Below are 22448 nucleotides of genomic sequence, written 5' to 3' on the forward strand. Positions count from 1 at the left end.
TTCACCATATTAAAATGAGAGTTCACGTAACAGGGTTGACCTTAAAATGAGGGACAGGTGTTTTTATTTTCTTAAAATTAATCACTAATCACATTAATTAAACACAAAACTAGGACTTTGCAATGATGGTGGAAATGTGGATACAGAGTAGAGGTCGACCGATTATGATTTTTCAACGCCGATACCGATTATTGGAGGACAAAAAAAGCCGATACCGATTAAATCGGCCGATTTATATATATATATATTTAAAAAAATGTTATATATATATATGTATATCATACACACACACACACACATTTTTGTAATAATGACAATTGCAACAATATTGAATGAACAATGAACACTTTTATTTTAACTTAATATAATACATAAATACACACAACTCTGAAGTGACAATGATACTGAAGAGTCTGCTTAGGAGACAAATACTCTCAACTGTTTGAATAAAAATAGGGTTTAAGTTACCTGTGATGAATGTTGAAAACAAAAACTGTCATTTCTATATGCAGGAAATCCTATTTTAATAATGGGCATGGTAAGAATTGACGACCAAAGTGCGAGTCATAATTCCCATGACACCTTCTAGCAAAATCTGAAAAGCGGTTCCTTCATTTATTCCATAGGATATTTTTAGATTCACTTAAAATAAGGTCTGTGTTTCGTGTAGGCTTACACCACCTTGCCAATTTTATAACTGTGTAGATATCCATAGGACAAGGTAACTCTGATCAATATTGGCTAAATACAAGCGAAGATCATTTTTTTTGTAGAGTGGATTTATGAAAATATGTTGACAAACGTTACCTTATCCTAGTGAGATTTACACGGGTATCAAAACGTCGAGGCGGTTTAAGCCTGCACGAAACAGACTTTATTTGAAGTAGATCAAGACATTCTCTATGGAAGACATGAACAGTAAAATAACGAAGGAACACCTTTCAAGTTCAGCCGCAAGTTATTACAGGAATTATAACACGTCGACTATTTCTCTCTAAACCATATACCTTTGACTAATCCGGAAACTATCACCTCGAAAACAAAATGTTTATTCCGTTCCGTATTTTATCTAACGGGTGGCATCCATGAGTCTAAATATTCCTGTTACATTGCACAACCTTCAATGTTATGTCATAATTACGTAAAATTCTGGCAAATTAGTTCGCAAAGAGCCAGGCGGCCCAAACTGTTGCATATACCCTGACTCTGCGTGCAATGAACGCAAGACAAATGACACAATTTCACCTGGTTAATATTGCCTGCTAACCTGGATTTCTTTTAGCTAAATATGCAGGTTTAAAAATATATACTTGTGTATTGATTTTAAGAAAGGCATTGATGTTTATGGTTAAGTACACATTGGAGCAATGACAGTCATTGATTGATTGTTTTTTATAAGATAAGTTTAATGCTAGCTAGCAACTTACCTTAGCTTAATGCATTCGCTAACAGGCAGGCTCCTCGTGGAGTGCAATGTAATCAGTGTTAGAGACTTGTTAACTGTAAGGTTGCAAGATTGGTTCCCCCGAGCTGACAAGGTTAAAAATCTGTCTTTCTGCCCCTGAAACGAGGCCGTCATTGAAAATAATAATGTGTTCTTAACTGACTTGCCTAGTTAAATAAAGATTAAATAAAGGTGGAAAAAAAAATTTAAAAAAAGAATTCGGCATAACGGTGCCCGAAAATACCGATATCCGATTGTTATGAAAACTTGAAATCGGCCCCGATTAATCGGCCATTCCGATTAATCTGTCGACCTCTAATACAGAGTGCACAGAGGGACATGTCAAAATGCTGGATTTGGGCACTTTATTGAATTTTGTATGTGTTCTATATTAAATGGCACTTCATTCAATAAAACATGCTTTTAAAGACCGATATTGGTGCCACATCTCTACTTAAAATATCAAAGGGAGGCAAAAGTGACTCATTTCGTGGAACGAACCTACTAAGTTAGTAAGGCATTTATAGGAGTAAAGGTGATAACCTATGTCTGTTTGGCCTTATGCTGACTTCTCCATCTAGCATACAGTACCAGTCAAAAGTTTGGACACACCTACTCATTCAAGAGTTTTTCTTTATTTTTACTACTTTCTACATTGTAGAATAACAGTGAAGACATCAAAACTATGAAATAACACATATGGAGTCATGTAGTAACCAAAAAAAGTGTTAAATAAAGGTCACATTTAAAATAAAATAAAAATGAGGTAGTCACCTGGAATGCATTTCAATTAACAGGTGTGCCTTGTTAAACGTTAATTTGTGGAATTTCTTTCCTTCTTAATGTGTTTGAGCCAATCAGTTGTGTTGTGACAAGGTAGGGTTGGTATACAGAAGATAGACATATTTAGTAAAAGACCAAGTCCATATTATGACAAGAACAGCTCAAATAAGCTAAGAGAAACGACAGTCAATCATTACTTTAAGACATGAAGGTCAGTCAATACGGAACATTTGAAGAAAGTTTCTTTAAGTGCAGTTTCAAAAACCATCAAGCACTATGATGAAACTGGCTCTCATGAGGACAGCCACAGGAAAGGAAGACCCAGAGTTACCCCTGCTGCAGAGGATAAGTTCATTAGAGTAACCAGCCTCAGAAATTGCAGCCCAAATAAATGCTTCACAGAGTTCAAGAAACAGACACATCTCAACATCAACTGTTCAGAGGAGACTGTGTGAATCAGGCCTTCATGGTCGAATTGCTGCAAAGAAACCACTACTAAAGGACACCAATAAGAAGAAAAGACTTGCTTGGGCCAAGAAACACGAGCAATGGACATTAGACCGGTGGAAATCTGTCCTTTGGTCTGATGAGTCCAACTGTGAGATTTTTGGATCCAACCGCCGTGTCTTTGTGAGATGCAGAGTAGGTGAACGGATGATCTCCGCATGTGTGGTTCCCACAGTGAAGCACGGAGGGGATGGTGTGATGGTGCTTTGCTGGTGACACTGTCAGTGATTTATTTAGAATTCAAGGCCCACTTAACTAGCATGACTACCACAGCATTCGATACGCCATCCCATCTTGTTTGCGCTTAGTGGGACCATCATTTGTTTTTCCAAAGGACAATGACCCAACACACCTCGAGGCTGTGTAAGGCCTATTTGACCTAGAAGGAGAGTGATGGAGTGCTGCATCAGATGACCTGGCCTCCACAATCACCTGACCTCAACCCAATTGAGATGGTTTGGGATGAGTTGGTACGCAGAGTGAAGGAAAAGCAGCCAACAAGTGCTCAGCATATGTGGGAACTCCTTCAAGACTGTTGGAAAAGCATTCCAGGTGAAGCTGGTTGAGAGAATGCCAAGAGTGTGCAAAGCTGTCAAAGGCAATCATCAAGGCAAAGCGTGGCTACTTTGAAGAATCTAAAATGTAAAATATTTTTTGATTTGTTTTATCCTTTTTTGGTTACTACATGATTCCATGTGTTATTTCATCGTTTTTATGTGTTCACTATTATTCTACAATGTAGAAAATATTAAAAATAAAGAAAAACTCTTGAATGAGTAGGTGTGTCCAAACATTTGACTGGTACTGGAATCACCTGGTGAACTAACTAACACTCTGACCATTAGGGGTGCAAAGGGTRGAAAATCGAAAATTTTCCATGGGAAATTAAGGCCAGGAATTTGGGGAATTTTGCTTAAATTCATCAAAAAAGTTAGCTTATAAAAGTGAACCTTTTTTTGTGGGATACACATAAGGCAATTCTAGGTATTGTGGTTAAACTATCCCCAATTCAATGGAATTGCAACCCTTCGCATGCACAGTGCATTCTTCCATCACATGTACAGCTGATTCTCAAGATCTTGCACACTAATGAGATGCTATTTAGCCCACACTACTACACTGTCTGAGCCAAGGACTACATGCTTTCTGGTAAGTTTTGATTACAATACTGGGTGGGGTGAATATATTTTATACGACATACATMATGTTTTGTTAACAAGTAAATAGTAGCCTACCTCAAAGTGTCTTCAAATCATTTCTATCTTGTTAACAATTTCTGCTAGTTAGTTTTTGCTACCATGTGGATTTTAGCTTGCTTGAGCCTGCTAACTGAGGATTGTTAATTCACCTGTTTCCATACATGTTTCATTTTAAAACATGTATCTTACAAAGGAGTTGTTTAATCTAACTGCTTAACTATTTACCTGTACATGGCATTGTATTTTTTTATTTTTTACTCATCTTTACAGGAAAATGTCACGTGCACTCTCTGATGTGTGGAGACATTTCACTGCAGCTAATGTAGAAGGAAAATCTATGTACATTTGCAAATACTGTGCCAAATCATATTGTGAAGAATGTAACAAAAATGCGGAATCATCTGGCCAAGTGCATAAAGTTCCCTCAGCGCTCACAACAAGCAACCCCGACAAAAGTCCCTCTACTTCTATTCGAGGTGAAAATGATGAATCAGACACCTTATCGATAGCAACAGCTCATGATCCTCCCGGAATCAGAAGTTTTTTTGACTCGATGGAAGAACGTAGTCAGAGAAACGCTGATGAATGTCTTACTCAAGCTGTGTACGCAACTGGTTCACCTCTGATGCTCACAAGCAATGTGTAATGAAAGAGATTTCTGAATGTTCTTCATTCAGCATACCCCCCCCCCCCAACCAGACATGCTTTATCTACTAATTTGCTGGATGCAGGGTTCAACAGAGTTCAAGTGAAGGTCAAGCAAATCATAGAGACAGCAGAGTGCATTGCAATCATCTCTGATGGGTGGTCGAATGTTCGTGGGCAAGGAATAATTAACTACATCATCTCCACCCCTCAACCAGTATTCTACAAGAGCACAGAGACAAGGGACAACAGACACACCGGTCTCTACATTGCAGATGAGCCGAAGGCAGTCATCAATGGCCTTGGACCACAGAAGGTATTTGCACTGGTTACAGACAATGCTGCGAACATGAAAGCTGCTTGGTCTAAAGTGGAGGAGTCCTACCCTCACATCACACCCATTGGCTGTGCTGCTCATGCATTGAATCTGTTCCTCATGAACATCATGGCACTGAAAACAATGGAAACATTCTACAAGAGAGCCAAGGAAATGGTTAGGTATTTGAAGGGTCATCAAGTTAWAGCAGCAATCCACCTCACCAAGCAAAGTAAGAAGAATAAGAGCATCACATTGAAGCTGCCCAGCAACACCCGTTGGGGTGGTGTTGTCATCATGTTTGACAGTCTCCTGGAAGGGAAGGCGTCTCTCCAAGAAATGGCTATATCACAGTCTGCAGATATGGACAGCCCCATCAAGAGGATCCTCCTGGATGATGTATTTTGTGAGAGAGTGGTAAGCAGCCTGAAACTCCTGAAACCTATAGCAGTAGCCATTGCACGGATTGAGGGAGACAATGCCATCCTGACTGATGTTCAGACTCTGCTTGCAGATGTAAGAGAAGAAATCCGTACTGCCCTGCCCACTTCACTGTTGRTCCAAMCAGAGGAAACTGCAGTTCTGAAATACATCAAAAAGCGTGAAGACTTCTGCCTGAAGCCCATACATGCTGCAGCGTACATTTTGGACCCCAAGTATGCTGGCAAGAGCATGCTGTCTGGTGCAGAGATCAACAAGGCCTATGGTGTCATCACTACCATGTCTTGCTACCTTGGCCTGGATGAGGGCAAGGTTCTTGGCAGTCTGGCGATGTACACTTCCAAGCAAGGGCTTTGGGATGGAGATGCAATATGGCAGTCGTGCCAACATATCTCATGAGCCACCTGGTGGAAGGGACTTTGTGGATCTGAGACTCTTTCCCCTGTTGCCTCCATCATCCTCCAAATCCCACCAACATCAGCCGCCTCAGAGCGCAACTGGTCCTTGTTTGGGAACCCACACACCAAAGCACGCAACAGGCTGACCAATACAAGTGTTGAAAAATTGGTGGCCATCCGGGCAAATTTGAGGCTTTTTGAACCTGACAACGAGCCATCCTCAACAAGGTTGGAAAGTGACAGTGAAGATGAGGCCTCAGAGTCTGATATTCAAGAGGTGGACATTGAGGAGGTCCAGGGAAAAGACATGGAAGTCTGAGAGGAAGAGAACCAAAGCTTTAGTTTCTAGACTATCATTTTACAGATGTATGTTGAAAACATTTTTGGGAGATGCAATGGGGATCATTCAATATTCCCTTTTGTTGTTCAGTGAAATCATCCCATGTGAAGAGTCAACTCAATTAATTAAAGTTCAATTTGTAACTAAATTYTTTTTTTTWTTTCTATTGGAAGGATTTAATCATTTGCAATGATGTCTACTTATGATAAGGTATGATAAGGTTTATGTTTCTGTCTCCATATGATATGGTAAATATATCCAATGCAAAAAACATCTACATTTAAATGGTATTAATATTAATGTGCATATATTTCCGTTAATTCTCATATATTCCAGTTAATTCCCCCTGAAAGTTTCCCCCTCTGAATATTCCACAAAATGTGCAACCCATGTTGCATACCCATACTCGACCATGTTGAGTAAATCTTCAGAGGGAGCAGCATTTTGTTATCTTTATTTAACTAGGCAAGTCAGTTAAGAACAAATTCTTATTTTCAATGACGGCCTAGGAACAGTGGGTTAACTGCCTTGTTCAGGGGCAGAACAACAGATCTTTACCTTGTCAGCTCAGGGATTCAATCTTGCAACCAACAGGGCAATGACTCTGACAGTACACAGAGAGACCCTGAGCTCTTTCTTCACCCACGGGTCTCAGGGAACATTTTGTAACCTTTGGGTTACAAGACCAACGCTCTAACCACTAGGCTACCTGCCGCCCCAGCATAAGGTGAGTGTTGGGTTACAAGACCAACGCTCTAAGCAGCTAGGCTACCTGCCGCCCCAGCATAAGGTGAGTGTTGGGTTACAAGACCAACGCTCTAACCACTAGGCTACCTGCCGCCCAGCATAAGGTGAGTGTTGGGTTACAAGACCAACGCTCTAACCACTAGGCTACCTGCCGCCCCAGCATAAGGTGAGTGCTGTGATCAGTTTGAGCCAACCTGACAAATTAGTGACCTTTACACCTGAAAGATGGGACTGGTGGAACTCAGAGGCCAATTTATATGCACATGATAGATAACAGCTAAAACTTTTCAGTCTTAATCTGTCACAACGCCACAATAATCATGAGCAGTTGGCATTAAGACTGAATTTGTGTGGTTTGTGTGGCTGTGCTTGCTACTTGAAAAAGTATGCAATAGAGAGGTACAGTGTTTCTACAGTGTGTTTACTTTGAACACATTTCTGCAGTATATAACCTCGAAGCCTCGATGATGGGCTACTCATCTCAATCTGAACCAGGGAACATTTTGTACCCTGTGTGATGAATCGTGACATTAGCAGGAGCACAGGCAGAGCAGCTATACTGCAGTTACAGTACAGCAATGGCTGAATCAGCCGCACAGTAATGCAGTGCAGTTTGTCAAACACAATATTTACAGTCACTGCGGATCACACTGACAGATTTACTATGAGAGATACCTTAAAATACTGTTGTTCGACGATGAAATAATATTGCCAGCTCTTTTCATATTCTCTGTGAAAAGAGAACTCCTCATGCAGAGAGAAAGAGGACACACGGTTTGCCCTCCGCCTCCAGAAATGACAATTTCCTTGCCAGAGTAAAGGTTACAGCTGTGCTGAAGAGCAGGTGTATACACAGAGACCTGTGGGTGAAGAAAGAGCTCAGGGTCTCTCTGTGTACTGTCAGAGTCATTGCCCTGTAATTCTTTTGGGCAATAAGATCTATATCAGGCATAATAATCAGATGTCATGACTCAGCAAAGGCATTAAATCTGTTTGATATGCTACAGACAATATTTCAGCCAGCGGAGCCAAGACGAGAGTGAGAATCTACTTCACTGTTTGTACTATAACACTCACAGTACTTATTTTTCAAGATGTCAATAGGCCGATGAGAAAGTAAGAGATGAAATTCCACACTTCAACCTGTTGGTCCAGTTCTCTAGATAACATCACTCACAAGCTATGACCCACCCATTATTATTGGTGTGATTCTCATTTCAGTGAGATCATAGGTCCGTCTACCGGTCTGTCAGTCTGGCCCTCCAATTAGCCTATGGATCCCTGGATCCTCCAGAGCCGGCTAAGCCCCCCTCTCCTTCTCCGTGGCCGACGTGAGAAAAACATTTAAACGTGTTAAACCTCACAAGGCTGCTGACCCAGACGGCATCCCTAGCCGCGTCCTCAGAGCATGCGCAGACCAGCTGGTTGGTGTGTTTACAGACATGTTCAATCGCTCCCTATCCCAGTCTGCTGTCCCCACATGCTTCAAGATGGCCACCATTGTTCCTGTACCCAAGAAGGCAAAGATAACTGAACTAAATGACTGCCGCCCCGTAGCACTCACTTATGTCATCATGAAGTGCTTTGAGGGACTAGTCAAGGATCATATCACCTCCACCTTAACTGCCACCCTAGACCCACTTCAGTTTGCATACCGCCCCAACAGGTCCACATACTATGCAATCGCCATCACACTGCACACTGCCTTATCCCATCTGGACAAGAGGGATACCTATGTAAGAATGCTGTTCATTGACTACAGCTCAGCATTCAACACCATAGTACCAAGCTCATCATCAAGCTGGAGGCCCTGGGTCTCAACCCCGCCCTGTGCAATTGGGTCCTGGACTTCCTGACGGGCCACCCACATGTGGTGAAGGTAGGAAACATCCCCTCCACTCCGCTGATCCTCAACACTTGGGCCCCACAAGGGTGCGTGCTCAGCCCCCTCCTGTACTCCCTGTTCACCCACGACTGCGTGGCCATGCACGCCTCCAACTCAATCATCAAGTTTGCAGACGACACAACAGTAGTGGGCTTGATTACCAACAACGATGAGACAGCCTACGGAGGAGGTGAGGAACCTCGGAGTGTGGTGTCAGGAAAACAACCTCTCACTCAACGTCAACAAAACAAAGGAGATGACCGTGGACTTCAGGAAACAGCAGAGGGAGCACGCCCCATCCACATCGATGGAACAGTAGTGGAGAAGGTGGAAAGTTTTAAAGTTCCTCGTCGTACACATCACAGACAAATTGAAATGGTCCACCCACTCAGACATGGTGGTGAAGAAGACGCAACAGGAAGGCGCAACAGGAGGCTGAAGAAATTTGGCTTGTCACCCAAAACTTGTCACCCAAAACCCAAAACAGATGCACAATCGAGAGCATCCTGTCGGGCTGTATCACAGCCTGGTACGGCAACTGCTCCGCCCACAACCGTAAGGCTCTCCAGAGGGTGGTGCGGTCTGCACAACGCATCACCGGGGGCAAACTACCTGCCCTCCAGGACACCTACAGCACCCGATGTAACAGGAAGGCCAAAAAGATCATCAAGGACAACAACCACCTGAGCCACTATCTGTTCACACCCCTACCATCCAGAAGGCGAGGTCAGWACAGGTGCATCAAAGCTGGCACCGAGGTAACTGAAAAACAGCTTCTATCTCAAGGCCATCAGACTGCTAAACAGCAATCACTAACTCAGAGAGGCTGCTGCCTACATTGAGACCCAATCACTGGCCACTTTAATAAATTGATCACTAGTCACTTTAAACAATGTCACTTTAAATAATGTTTACATATCTTACATTACTCATATCATATGTATATACTATATTTTATACCATCTATTGCATCTTGCCTATGCCGCTCGACCATCGCTCCTTCATATATTTATATGTACATATTCTCAATCATCCCCTTTAGATTTGTGTGTATTATGTAGATGTTGGGAAATTCTTAAGATTACTTGTTAGATATTACTGCACTGTCGGAACTAGAAGCACAAGCATTTCACTACACTTGCATTAACATCTGCTAACCATGTGTATGTGACCAATAAAATGTGATTAGATTTGAAAAGCTGAGCTCATGAAGAAATCCATATGGCTCTACACTACACACCACTATAATATGGTTATTATACTATAGTGAAGCAGTTTCTAAATGTGAATAAAGATAGATTTAAGCAATAAGGCCTGAGGAGGTGTGATATATGGCCAATATACCACGGCTAAGGGCTGTCTTTTTACGCACGACGCAACGCATCAGCCCTTAGCCATGGTATGGTATATTGGCCATATATCAAACACCCGAGGTGCCTTATTGCTATTATAAACTGGTTACCAATGGAATTATAGCAGTAAAAATAAACGTTTTGTAATACCCGTGGTCAGCCAAACGGCATTCAGGGCTCGAACCACCCAGTTTCTAATATGTTTTAAACATTCATTCATTTGGGTGAATGTGAAATGTTGTGTAAAACATGCTCCATTTTACAGGCATCCATACAAGAAATTATATTCGACGAACACAAACCACAACTAAACATACAGTTGAAGTCGGAAGTTTACATATACTTAGGTTGTAATCATTAAAACTTGTTTTTCAACCACTCCACAAATTTCTTGATAACAAACTATAGTTTTGGCAAGTCGGTTAGGACATCTGCTTTGTGCATAACAAGTAATTTTTCCAACAATTGTTTACAGACAGATTATTTCACTTATAATTTACTGTATCACAATTCCAGAGGGTCAGAAGTTTACATACACTAAGTTGACTGTGCCTTTAAACGGCTTGGAAAATTCCAGAAAATTATGTCATGGCTTTAGAAGCTTCTGATAGCCTAATTGACATKATTTGAGTCAATTAGAGGTGTACCTGTGGATGTATTTCAAGGCCTACCTTCAAACATAGTGCCTCTTTGCTTGACATCATGGGAAAATCWAAAGAAATCAGCCAAGACCTCAGAAAAAAKATTGTAGACCTCCACAAGTRTGGTTCATCCWTGGGAGCAATTTCCAAATGCCTGAAGGTYCCACGTTCATCTGTACAAACAATAGTACYCAAGTATAAACACCATGGGACCACGCAGCCGTCATACCGCTCAGGAAGGAGACGCGTTCTGTCTCCTAGAGATGAACGTACTTTGGTGCAAAAAGTGCAAATCAATCCCAGAACAACAGCAAAGGACCTTGTGAAGATGCTGGAGGAAACAGTTACAAAAGTATCTATATACCCAAGGTAGAACGAGTCCTATATTGACATCATCTGAAAGGCCGCTCAGCAAGGAAGAAGCCACTGCTCCAAAACTGCCATTAAAAAAAGTCAGACTACGGATTGCAACTGTACATGGGGACAAAGATCGTACTTTTTGGAAAAATGTCCTCTGGTCTGATGAAACAAAAATTGAACTTTTTGGCCATAACAACTATCGTTATGTTTGGAGGAAAAAGGGGATGCTTGCAAGCCGAAGAACACCATCCCAACCGTGAAGCACGGGGGTGGCAGCATCATGTTGTGGGGGTGCTTTTCTGCAGGAGGGACTGGTGCACTTCACAAAATAGATGGCATGATGAGGCAGGAAAATTATGAGGATATATTGAAGCAAAATCTCAAGACATCAGCCAGGAAGTTAAAGCTTGGTTGCAAATGGGTCTTCCAAATGGACAATGAAACCATACTTCCAAAATTGTGACAAAACAGCTTAAGGACAACAAAGTCAAGGTATTGGAGTGGCCATCACAAAGCCCTGACCTCAATCCCATAGAAAATTTGTGGGCAGAACTGAAATAGCATGTGCGAGCAAGGAGGCCTACAAACCTGACTCAGTTACACCAGCTCTGTCAGGAAGAATGGGCCAAAATTCACCCAACTTATTGTGGGTAGCTTGTGGAAGGCTACCCGAAACGTTTGACCCAAGATAAACAATTTAAAGGCAATGCTACCAAATATTAATTGTATGTGAACTTCTGACCCACTGGGAATGTGATGAAAGAAATAAAAGCTGAAATAAATKATTCTCTCTACTATTATTCTGACATTTCACATTCTTAAAATAAAGTGGTGATCCTAACAGGGGATTTTTACTAGGATTAAATGTCAGGAATTGTGAAAAACTGAGTTTAAATGTATTTGGCTGAGGTGTATGTAAACTTCCCACTTCAACTGTAACTGTATACTCTTTGAAAGAACTATATAAAACCTTTGCTTTAGTGTCAAGTTTTTATCTTAGATGGTCAACATTACGATATTTACATGTACACACACTTGTGACATTGAAAAGCTGACCTTCCGCAGCACTACCATGGATGTGAAATAACAAGGGAAAACAGAACTCATACTATTTCAAAATTCTCTGGTGAGACAAGCTACATGGAAGGTCACAGTCTTTTTATGCATTGTAACCACTCAAACTATTATAGTGTCAAGGGGACATTGATAGATTGGGCACAATGTTTGTTGATACTAAAGCATAATGTGGACACAAAGGTCCAGATGGTCACTAGGCTACACTACAGAATGAGAATTATTATATATATTTTTTATTTAACCTTTATTTAACTATGCAAGTTAGTTAAGAACACATTCTTATTTACAATTTACAARACATCCTCCTCTGGTACTCAGGGTTGTAGAGTGCCACAAAAAAAAGTAATCACATGAGGGGAAGTGTGAGGGGGTTCGGGAGACATGCTGCTTAGTTATTTGGGTAAATTCCGCCAGTAAGTTGCCTTCCTTCACAATTGATGGTGAGAAGGAGACGAGAAAAAGAGAGGAAGAGAGAATAATGAATTGAGTCATTAATTGGTGTTCAGTATGACAGGTGTCATATCTAAACATAAAAATATCTATATCAAGGCTTCAATATATTGCACATCATTTTCGTGTTACGTGTGGCTTCAAGGTCGGCAATTGTGCCAATCCAAACAGATACCCATTCTACTTCTTTTTTAGAGCAAGACTCAGAAGGTTCATTTCACGTATTGTACCTGAACTGATTCCGTAAGCTGATGTCAGTAATTTACCATCAGTATCTCAGAGAAACCCTCCCAAATCTTTCAAACCATAAGTCTATATCAAACCACGTCCACTAGGCGTACACTAGGTGTCCATTTAAAAAAACTACCAGAACACAGTCTCCCTCAGTAACTACACTTAAATGCAAGAGGACAGACCATTTAACAAACTGAAGGCAATTCAAATGACTTGAATAAGAGACTTACAGCCAAATGTTATATTCAAGTTTTGATCCAAGCCTTGGGCAATAAATTAATCAAAGACTTCTCTTGAAGACAAAGCTTGCAGGATATTGCACTGTACAATAAACATTCTGCCATCTGTCTAACAGTACAGCAACAAGGAAATAAACTACGGCAAAAGGCAAAGCCATTATGGCTCACAAATTAGCAACAATATTCATTGTTTTCGCTTACCCTAATTGCACCCATGAAAACAGATTGAAGGACACTATCAAACAGAAAAGTATATCCACAAGCCCTTGTGGGAACCATGCGCGGGCTACTCCCTCTTCAAGTATTATTCAAGTATTATTTTGTAGTCCAGATCTGGCTTCTGTTGATGCAAACATCAACAGAGAGAACAGAGGCCTCTGTTGAATTTCTTTGTTTTGGGCCGTCTTGGCCAGACCCAGTGTGAACAAGCCAGTGTTTCTCAATGGTGGAAAGATAATCCTGCAACGTTCCAGTTGAATGGCTTAGAAGGGGAGGGTAAAGAAGAGAACAGGAGAAGATAGGAGGAGCAATAGAATATACATGCATTGCAAAGATAGAAAGAGAGAAGAAGTCTGAGATTACACTGCCAAGCAGGGTGTTATTATGTATTGATAGACTAGCTAGATAAACGTGCCAGGCATCATACATTTGTGTGTGAGAGAGGTAGGGTGTTCTGTGTGTGGGATGGTGTGTACATGCAAAAAAGCCACACACAAGTCTAGGGTTGCAACGGGAGGGTATATTACTGGAAACTTTATAAGTTTACCAGTAAACTACCAGCATTTTGGTATCTTTCAAGGATTTTATGTAATTTATCATAAGAAATCAAGTAGCATTTCCCTACACCCACAATAATATCTGCTAAATATGTGTCTGTGACCAATAAAATAGATTTTATTTGTTACTTCAGATTTTGACTGGTGTTTGTAATTATCTCTGGCCCTCTGTGTGGCATTATCACATGTAAAATATATTAAATAATTAAATAATTAAATAATAATTTCTAATTTAAAAAATGGAATGACAAAGCTGTAAAACATTATCCTAAATATATACCATCAACTTGTTTCATTTGAGGGTTTCAGCATGAAATATCGTTTATATTTTTGGGGTAATATATAAAGGATACACCATCGTAATAGGGCTGTTCGTGGCTCTTCTAAAGCCTTGAGTGACAACCACAACACGCATGTAAACCTATTACAGTAATCAGATTTCAGAGTCAGGGTCTAACTTTATTCTCTTACACCCTACCATCCCCCTTTCTGCCACTGATTAGAAAGGAAGCTGATTACCAAACCAGGTAGGTAGCTTACTCAAATACGCCTGAGRTCATCTATAACTCACTCTTATCCAAACAATATGAATTCCATAATCGTGGTTGTCTGGCATCCAATAGCAACTATCTCCCATGTACTTTCTAGAACATGTTGGGTTCTTGATACACTCTACCTGTCATGGCGGCTGCTATACAAAAAAAACACTCTGAGAGGACCTTATATTGAGATGCTGGGAGGGAAGACACAAGGAGAGGGAAGGAAAGAGAGACAAAGGCTTCTCAAGGGGAGAGAGAAGAAATTAGAGAAATAAAGATAGGGAGGGGGAGAGTGAGGCTTCTGAGAGCGAGAGAGAGAGAGAGAAAGGGTGAGGCTTCTGAGAGAGAGAGAGAGAGAGAGAGAGAGAGAGAGAGAGAGAGAGAGAGGGAGGGGTAGAGAGGCTTCTGAGACAGAGGGAAAGGGAGAGAGAGAGAGAAAGGCTTCTGAGAGAGAGAAACCGAGGTCTTTTAACAGGGACAAATTTTCCTGTGTCCCTGGAGTCTTAACAAGATCATAGAGCCCAATACTGACTAGGCTCAATATGGCTAAGCCTGTCCCAAGTGACAGGGTGGATGGAGCAGGTGCAGAGAGTGCAGGAAGCTGTTGTGAGCAAGACAGTTGGTGAGCGGAATAGAGAGCGCCAATGGGTCAGAGTGGTAGCTAAATAGATCATGAGAGAGATGTGATTCATCTCCAGGGCGGGCGATGCCGTGACAGCAGTAGGGTGGAATAAACAGGCTGTTGAATGTTGCCAGGAGAAAGACAGCGCTACAGAGCTGTGTGCACGGTGCTTGCATCATCACGGGACACCATGACAGCCAAGACCATCAATAAGCCTGTCACGTGACAGAAGGTTGGAGGAGTCAGTGGAGATGAGATGAGGGTGGGAAGCTGGCCATTACACAGATTAATCAGGCGAGAACATGAGGGGTGGTTAGGTGGATGAGTGTCATCAGGCCACTCCGCAATCAACTCCTATAGGGCCTCCTCATGTCCATAACCGCAGAGCACCTGCACTCTGGTGAAAATGAACAGGCTAGCTCCGTAAACACATCAGGCTTTTAGCAGTGCAAGTGAGTGAGTGAGTGAGTGAGTGATGAGTGAGTGAGTGAGTGAGTGAGTGAGTGAGTGAGTGAGTGAGTGAGTGAGTGAGTGAGAGAGAAAAACAGGTGTTTGAAGAGGCAGAGTGTGAATGTGATAAAGAGAGTGAGCGAGATAGAGGGGGCTTGTTGTATTTATCAGCATAACGTGTCCTGCCATGGACCCTGTGCTCTGCTCTGTTCTGTTCTGTTTGCTGGGCCGTGGAATGATCAGAGCTGACGTGACCACCCAGATAGGGAGTCTGCAGCAAAGTAAAAAGGTTCCTATAACCTTTCTCTCCCCCAAACCTGTACTGCTATACCCAGACAACAGATGATGTTCCTATAACCTTTCTCTCCCCCAAACCTGTACTGCTATACCCAGACGATGTTCCTATAACCTTCTCTCCCCAAAAACTGTACTGCTATACCCAGACAACAGATGATGTTCCTATAAACTTTCTCTCCCCAAAACCTGTGCTGCTATACCCAGACAACAGATGATGTTCCTATAAACTTTCTCTCCCCAAAACCTGTGCTGCTATACCCAGACAACAGAAGATGTTCCTTGAAATGATTCTGGATGAAACCGGACAGAAATTGGGCATCTGTGTCTCAATCATGTACAGTTATAGTCATTGGCTAGTGTTTCCCTTGGAGCAATGTGAGGGGAGTCAAAGGTCACATGAGGATGACAATGCATCCTGCCCCACCCCCACTACACACCCGCTGCATATTGTGATGAAAGAGACTGAAATACTGCTGCACTATATCAAATGTCCTTTCAGAGAGAGAGAGAGGGAATGAAGGCACCGTAGCAGTGAGAGATAAGGTCTACAGGCTGCTCTTTGGAAGCTCTTTCAAATGAGGACTGGATCATTGACTGGAAGCAAATCTACACGAAGGCAGAATCTGAGGAGAATTGAGCAGTATCTGAATACACTGCAGCATGTGTGCGTGGGAGGCATTCCTCCTCGTGTGAGCAGGAGGGAAACCAGTATGATGAACAAATGGATGTGGGAGGGACAGCGCTATACACCATCAGGATGATAATACTGAGCTCAGCCAGAGAGATTCAGTACAAATACAGTAGCACGACTGCATTCACATTCCACTGAATGTCTGCTCAGACCTGGCCTTCAGGCACACAGGCGTAATACATCCTGCTTATTCAACTGCTCTCTGTCATCACGAGAGGCACATACACTCACACAGGAAGACAAATGAATCACCATTTGTACGGATTCCATTTCAGTGACTCAGGCCTCTGATTCAGAGGTGGCCTACGATAGTTAGCATAGCCCTAGGGCTTGCTACAGGGCCAGGGCTTCTGGGTGGAGGGACACAACATCCAGCTCCCTCCCATGCCTTCCTCCCAGTCCAGCCCAGGATTGTATTCATTAGGCACCAAACAAAAGAAAACGTAACAAAGGGTGCTAGGATTTCCCCGGGGGAATAACTGGACAATACGTACCGCTTGTTCTCATTTTAAGTTGAACAAGTGCTTTAAAGCATTTTGCTACAGTGTGTGCCATAATGAATACAACCCAACATTGCATTAGAGTTCAGCAGGAACAGCTGATGTCATTGCTCTAGCAGGCCAGAGACACTGACCGGTTACATGGGACAGGCTTAGCCATGTTGAGCTAGGTCAGTACTGGCCTCTGTGATCTTGTTAAGACTCCAGGGACACAGACAGATTTGTCCCTCTACCAAAATAACTCTCTCTCTCGTGGATAAAGCATAATCAATCTATTTTCTCAGTGGGACATGATACATTCCCCACCTTCACACCACACACTTCATTACTCCTGTCAAATCATCAACAGTCAATACACATTATCAACAAAGGYTGAACACAACCCTGAGCATGGTACTGAGAACAAACACAGCTATAGCAAGAGTACAATAGCCACAGGAAAGGTCTACATGCTACAAGTCATGCCAAGTAGACTAGCCATACAGCAAAGCCAAAACCTCCCTATAAGGTTATGTATCGAAATAAGCAGCTTTGAGACAAAGGAGATGATTGTGGACTACAGGAAAAAGAGGACCAAGCACGCCCCCATTCTTATCGACGGGGCTGCAGTGGAGCAGGTTGAAAGCTTCAAGTTCCTTGGTGTCCACATCACCAACAAACTAACTTGTGAAGAGGGCACGACAAAACCTATTCCCCCTCAGGAGACTGAAAAGATTTGGCATGGGTCCTCAGATCCTTAAAAGATTCTACAGCTCCACCATCGAGAGCATCCTGACTGGTTGCATCACTGCCTGGTATGGCAACTGCTCGGCCTCCGACCGCAAGGCACTACAGAGGGTAGTGCGTACGGCCCAGCACATCACTGCGGCCAAGCTTCCTGCCATCCAGTACCTCTATACCAGGCAGTGTCAGAGGAAGGCCCTAAAAATTGTCAAAGACTCCAGCCACCCTAGTCAGACTGTTCTCTCTGCTACCGCACGGCAAGTGGTACCAGAGCGCCAAGTCTAGGTCCAAGAGGCTTCTAAACAGCTTCTACCCCCAAGCCATAAGACTCCTGAACACCTAACCAAATGGCTACCCAGACTATTTTCATTGACCCCCTTTACACCGCTGCTACTCTCTGTTGTTATCATGTATGCATAGTCACTTTAATAACGCTACCTACATGTACATATTACCTCAACTTACCGGTGCCCCCGCACATTGACTCTGTACCAGTACCCTCCTGTATATAGTCTCGCTATTGTTATTTTACTGCTGCTCTTTAACTACTTGTTACTTTATTTCTTATTCTTATCCGGGGTTTTTTAAACTGCATTGTTGGTTAGGGGCTTGTAAGTAAGCATTTCACTGTTGTATTCAGCGCATGTGACTAATACAATTTGATTTTGAGATGCAGATACTTTAACTTAAAATAGCTCACAGTAAGTATATATATTGGAGCTGTAACACAGATCAATGTCATATTTACAACATGAAGAGCTCAAAGTCAAGGTTACATTGAACATAGTTTAATTAATTGTCACATTCTGTTAAAGGTCCCCAAAGCACACACATTGCTGGGTCGCTCGTCTTTTCAGTTCGCTGCAGCTAGAGACTGGAATGAGCTGCAACAAACACTCAAACTGGACAGTTTAATCTTAATTTCTTCATTCAAAGACTCAATTATGGACACTCTTACTGACAAGTTGTGGCTGCTTTGCGTGATGTATTGTRGTCTACCTTCTTGCCCTTTGTGCTGTTTGTACCCTGTTTTGTGCTGCCACCATGTTGTGCTGCAGCCATGTTATGCTGCTACCATGCTGTGTTAGCATGGCAGCAACACATGACATGTTGTTGTTTTAGGTCTGTCTTTATGTAGTGTTGTCTCTCTTGTCGTGATGTGTGTTTTGTCCTATATTTTTAATCCCAGGCCCCGTCCCCGCAGGAGGCCTTTTTCCTTTTGGTAGGCCGTCATTGTAAATAAGAATGTGTTCTTAGCTGACTTGCCAAGTTAAATAAAGTTTAAATAACATAAAATAAATAAATAGAGATATTGATAGAGCTTAATGCAAGGTTTGAATAGCAGTAGTTTTATCAAGTGCCTCAGCATTTGTATTTATGAATTGCCTGCGCACACACTGCATATTACACATTTATCTCGGTCTTGAAATTCCTCACTGCACACACTGCATTAGCAATCATTTTGATTACAGAGCTTCAAGGAGAGAAAAAACGTTGATGAAAATTTGAAGCAGAGTTAAATGGTACAGCATGGTTTTCATCATGTTGCTGTAAACATACGTTTACATACGTTTGCCAATAAAGCCCCTTTCTCAATTCAGAGAGAGAGAGAGAGAGAGAGAGAGAGAGGGATATTGTGTAGATCCCCAGGCTTTACACGGCTGAAATATCACAGTAGGCAAAGATGTTTGCTTTATTCAAGAAATAAAAGGCACTAATTGCAGGGGACACACATACAGTAGCAGTACACACACACTCACGTACACACTCTCTGGCAGTATTTATTGTGCCTTTGAAGAACCGCTGAATGCCTGATATGTTTACGTAGCTAACCTATAACAATGACATGCATTCCCCAAATACAGTACATCAAACAACTCTCTCTCTCTCACACATCCCTCACACACACAACCCCCACTCAGAACACGCAACTCCTAGTCCTGATTTAACAGTGTCCAGAGTGCTGCTGCAGTGGTTATGTAACCCACAAGCCTTCTGCCACAAGCCTCCTGGTGACAGTGAGTGTGGTAAAGAGAGAAAACCATGGGAGGAGGGGAGAGAATGATGGAGAGCAGAGGAGGAGAAAGAGATAGGGGGAGGAGGAAGACTGACATATTGTAAAGGGTGTTAAAGGGGAAGGGAAGAGCATGCACTGTACAGGCAGCAGCAATGGCTGTCCGCTCCACCACTTCCATCTGATGGAGAGAGATGGTGAATGTAGACAGGGCTCTCATGTCACTCCACCCTGGTCCAGTTTTTCCAGAGCCGAGGCACAGAGATGGAAGGAGCAGGGGAAGAAGGAAGGCGATACTGAATCTGGGAGCGGAGCTCTTCAAACACCAGCCTTTCTCTTCCTTCCCTCCATTTAGCTGCCTGACGCTCCCCAGAACACTGATTCTTCAAAGGCACGGTAAATACTGCCAGAGCGTGTGTGTGTGTGTGTGTGTGAGATCCCCTGGCCTAAATCCATCTTAATAACCTGAATGCTGTAAAAAGAGGATAGAGACAGAATGTAGAAGTGTTTGTGGAAGAGCTCACATGATGGATGGTTCGCTGCTATGAGGTGCAAATTGATGTTGTGACAACCAAGTAGAGACATTAGATGCCTTGATACTCTCACAATAATCCTATATACAGAATGTATGTTATTCTATCATAGACAAGGTAAAAATAAAATGGCAGCAGCACTAATGATGATTGACATTAATCTACATGCTATCTAACACCATGTCTACCTACTGACATTCATTTACAGCTTAGTCCATGTAACACTTACACAACAACTTCATAACTGGCTTACTACAATGTTTATGTTGTCTCAGAGAGAGTTTAGCAGATGCATAGGTACAGAGCAAATTGTACCATGCCTGGGTCTACTACGGGTTTGGTTGTATAACAAAACATACTCCAATCATAACCTCAAGTAAATCAAGGCAGTATATTAGCAGCACTAACATGAAATGACTGACCATGCCTGACAGTTGAGATACAATGACAGGAGCACTGTCCAGTCCATAAGCATCTTATGCTTCTATATGTAAACAGGTCTTATGGCCACAGGCAGATCAGTCGTCACTATAAAGGTCTTGATTGAAGAAGGTTCATCAGACTATGCAGTGTGTGCATTTTGACTCTAATGGACAATTTGACTACTATTTTCCTTCTTGCATTTTTTTACACTGTTGGATTGCACATTTGCACGTGTGCTGAATCGCAATACACACACACACACTCCCTATTTTCCACCAACACAGATCAGTACACATGAATGTCTTGGAATGTGGTTGCTCGAACTCTCCTTCTAAGCAGCTCCATCCCTCCCTCTCTTCCCCAGCCCAGACAGCTGTGGGTACCTGGACTAGAGCAGACCCACAGAACTGGGCTAACCAAACACAGCCTAAGGAAGTTGTTGTCTTACAGACCACACAGAGGAGGTGATCAAACAAGGAACATAGTAATTATTCCTGAATTATTGTTTGACAGTGTTTGTGCCATTTTAGGGGAGATGATGAAAGAGCTTGTAAATTCATAATTCTTCAACTGCAATCCATAGACGCTCCACTCAAACAAGACACCCAGGTGAAACCAAATGTATAGTTCAAAGGTTAAAGACGAGAGGACACCAAGGCCTGGTCAGAGGAGGTCTAGGGTATGTGGACATAGGTAAGTATTTACTGTATGTCACAGGTTACATTGGATGGAACAGAATGGACAGGAAATAGAATGGCCTGTTAATCTGAGTGTAGTGCCATCTTACAGAAACCCCCCAGTGAGCCCGGGCCTGTAACGGAATGACCACCTCATGAAATATTATTGATGTGCTGCTTTTAATTAGTCCAGCGGGAGCGTTTACCTAGTTAAAGATTTATGACCGAGACGGCCATTAGAACAATGCTTCAGAGACCAAACTACAGCCAACAAACATGTGGTTCCTTTGAGAAGCCTGATGACCACTGCAGGTCTATTGCAACCCCAAGTATACAGACAATCATACTAAATATATACTACATATACTAAATCATACAAAAGGCTAAGAGACAAAGAGGACAAGGTTGAAGACTCACCTTCTCCACTGGATGGGAAATCAGGTTTCCATAAACCCTGGAGAGTGCTGCTGTCCTCTACAGGAGGTCACCTACACAGAGAGACAGGTTCAGGGAGACGGGTTGCAGACGCCCTCTATTTTCTGCAGTCTTATTTGAATAAACCTGACCTGACGATAATTCAACATGAGGGAAGATAAAATGGCAGTGTGGCACCTTGACAAAAAAGCAGACCACCAGACACAGCACAAAGGATGGGTGGTAACACTATTTTTAAGGGTACATAAAACATTTATAAGGCCTTTATAAACAGTTTGCTCACCATTTATTAATATTTACTCCCACATGTGTAAATCTTAGTAAAGTAGTTATTCACATATACAGCTCTGGTAAAAATGAAGAGACCAGTGCAAAATGATCGGTTTCTCTGGTTTTACTATTTATAGGTATACGTTTGGGTAAAATTAACCTTTTCGTTTTATTCTGTAAACTACTGACAACATTTGTCCCAAATTCCAAATAAAGATATTGTCATTTAGAGCATTTATTTGTAGAAAATGACAACTGGTCAAAATAACAAAAAAGATGCAGTGCTGTCAGACCTCGGATAATGCAAAAAAATGTTTAAACAACACAATACTAATGTTTTAACTTAGGAAGAGTTCAGAAATCTATTTGGTGGAATAACCCTGATTTTCAATCACAGCTTTCATGCGTCTTGACATGCTCTCCACCAGTCTTTCACATTG

The 22448-nt window shown here is 42.1% G+C and overlaps 1 protein-coding gene across 4 annotated transcripts in view; it reads right to left on the reverse strand.

Moving 5' to 3' along the window:
- LOC111977078 (protein kinase C and casein kinase substrate in neurons protein 1-like) overlaps positions 1-22448 on the reverse strand; it is a 60712-nt gene that overhangs the window by 25072 nt on the left and 13192 nt on the right. For 2 of the 4 annotated variants that reach the window (XM_024006379.1, XM_024006376.1), the window contains exon 2: positions 21721-21791. The exons of 1 other annotated variant lie outside the window; for it this stretch is intronic. The gene's annotated coding sequence lies outside the window, so the exon portion shown is untranslated. Of the gene's footprint in view, positions 1-13259; positions 13443-21720; positions 21792-22448 lie in introns of those variants that run through there. One more of the 4 variants, XM_024006377.2, reaches the window with a different exon arrangement.

The sequence above is a fragment of the Salvelinus sp. IW2-2015 genome, linkage group LG17 (genome assembly GCF_002910315.2).
Source record: "Salvelinus sp. IW2-2015 linkage group LG17, ASM291031v2, whole genome shotgun sequence".
Classification (NCBI taxonomy): Eukaryota; Metazoa; Chordata; class Actinopteri; order Salmoniformes; family Salmonidae; genus Salvelinus; species Salvelinus sp. IW2-2015.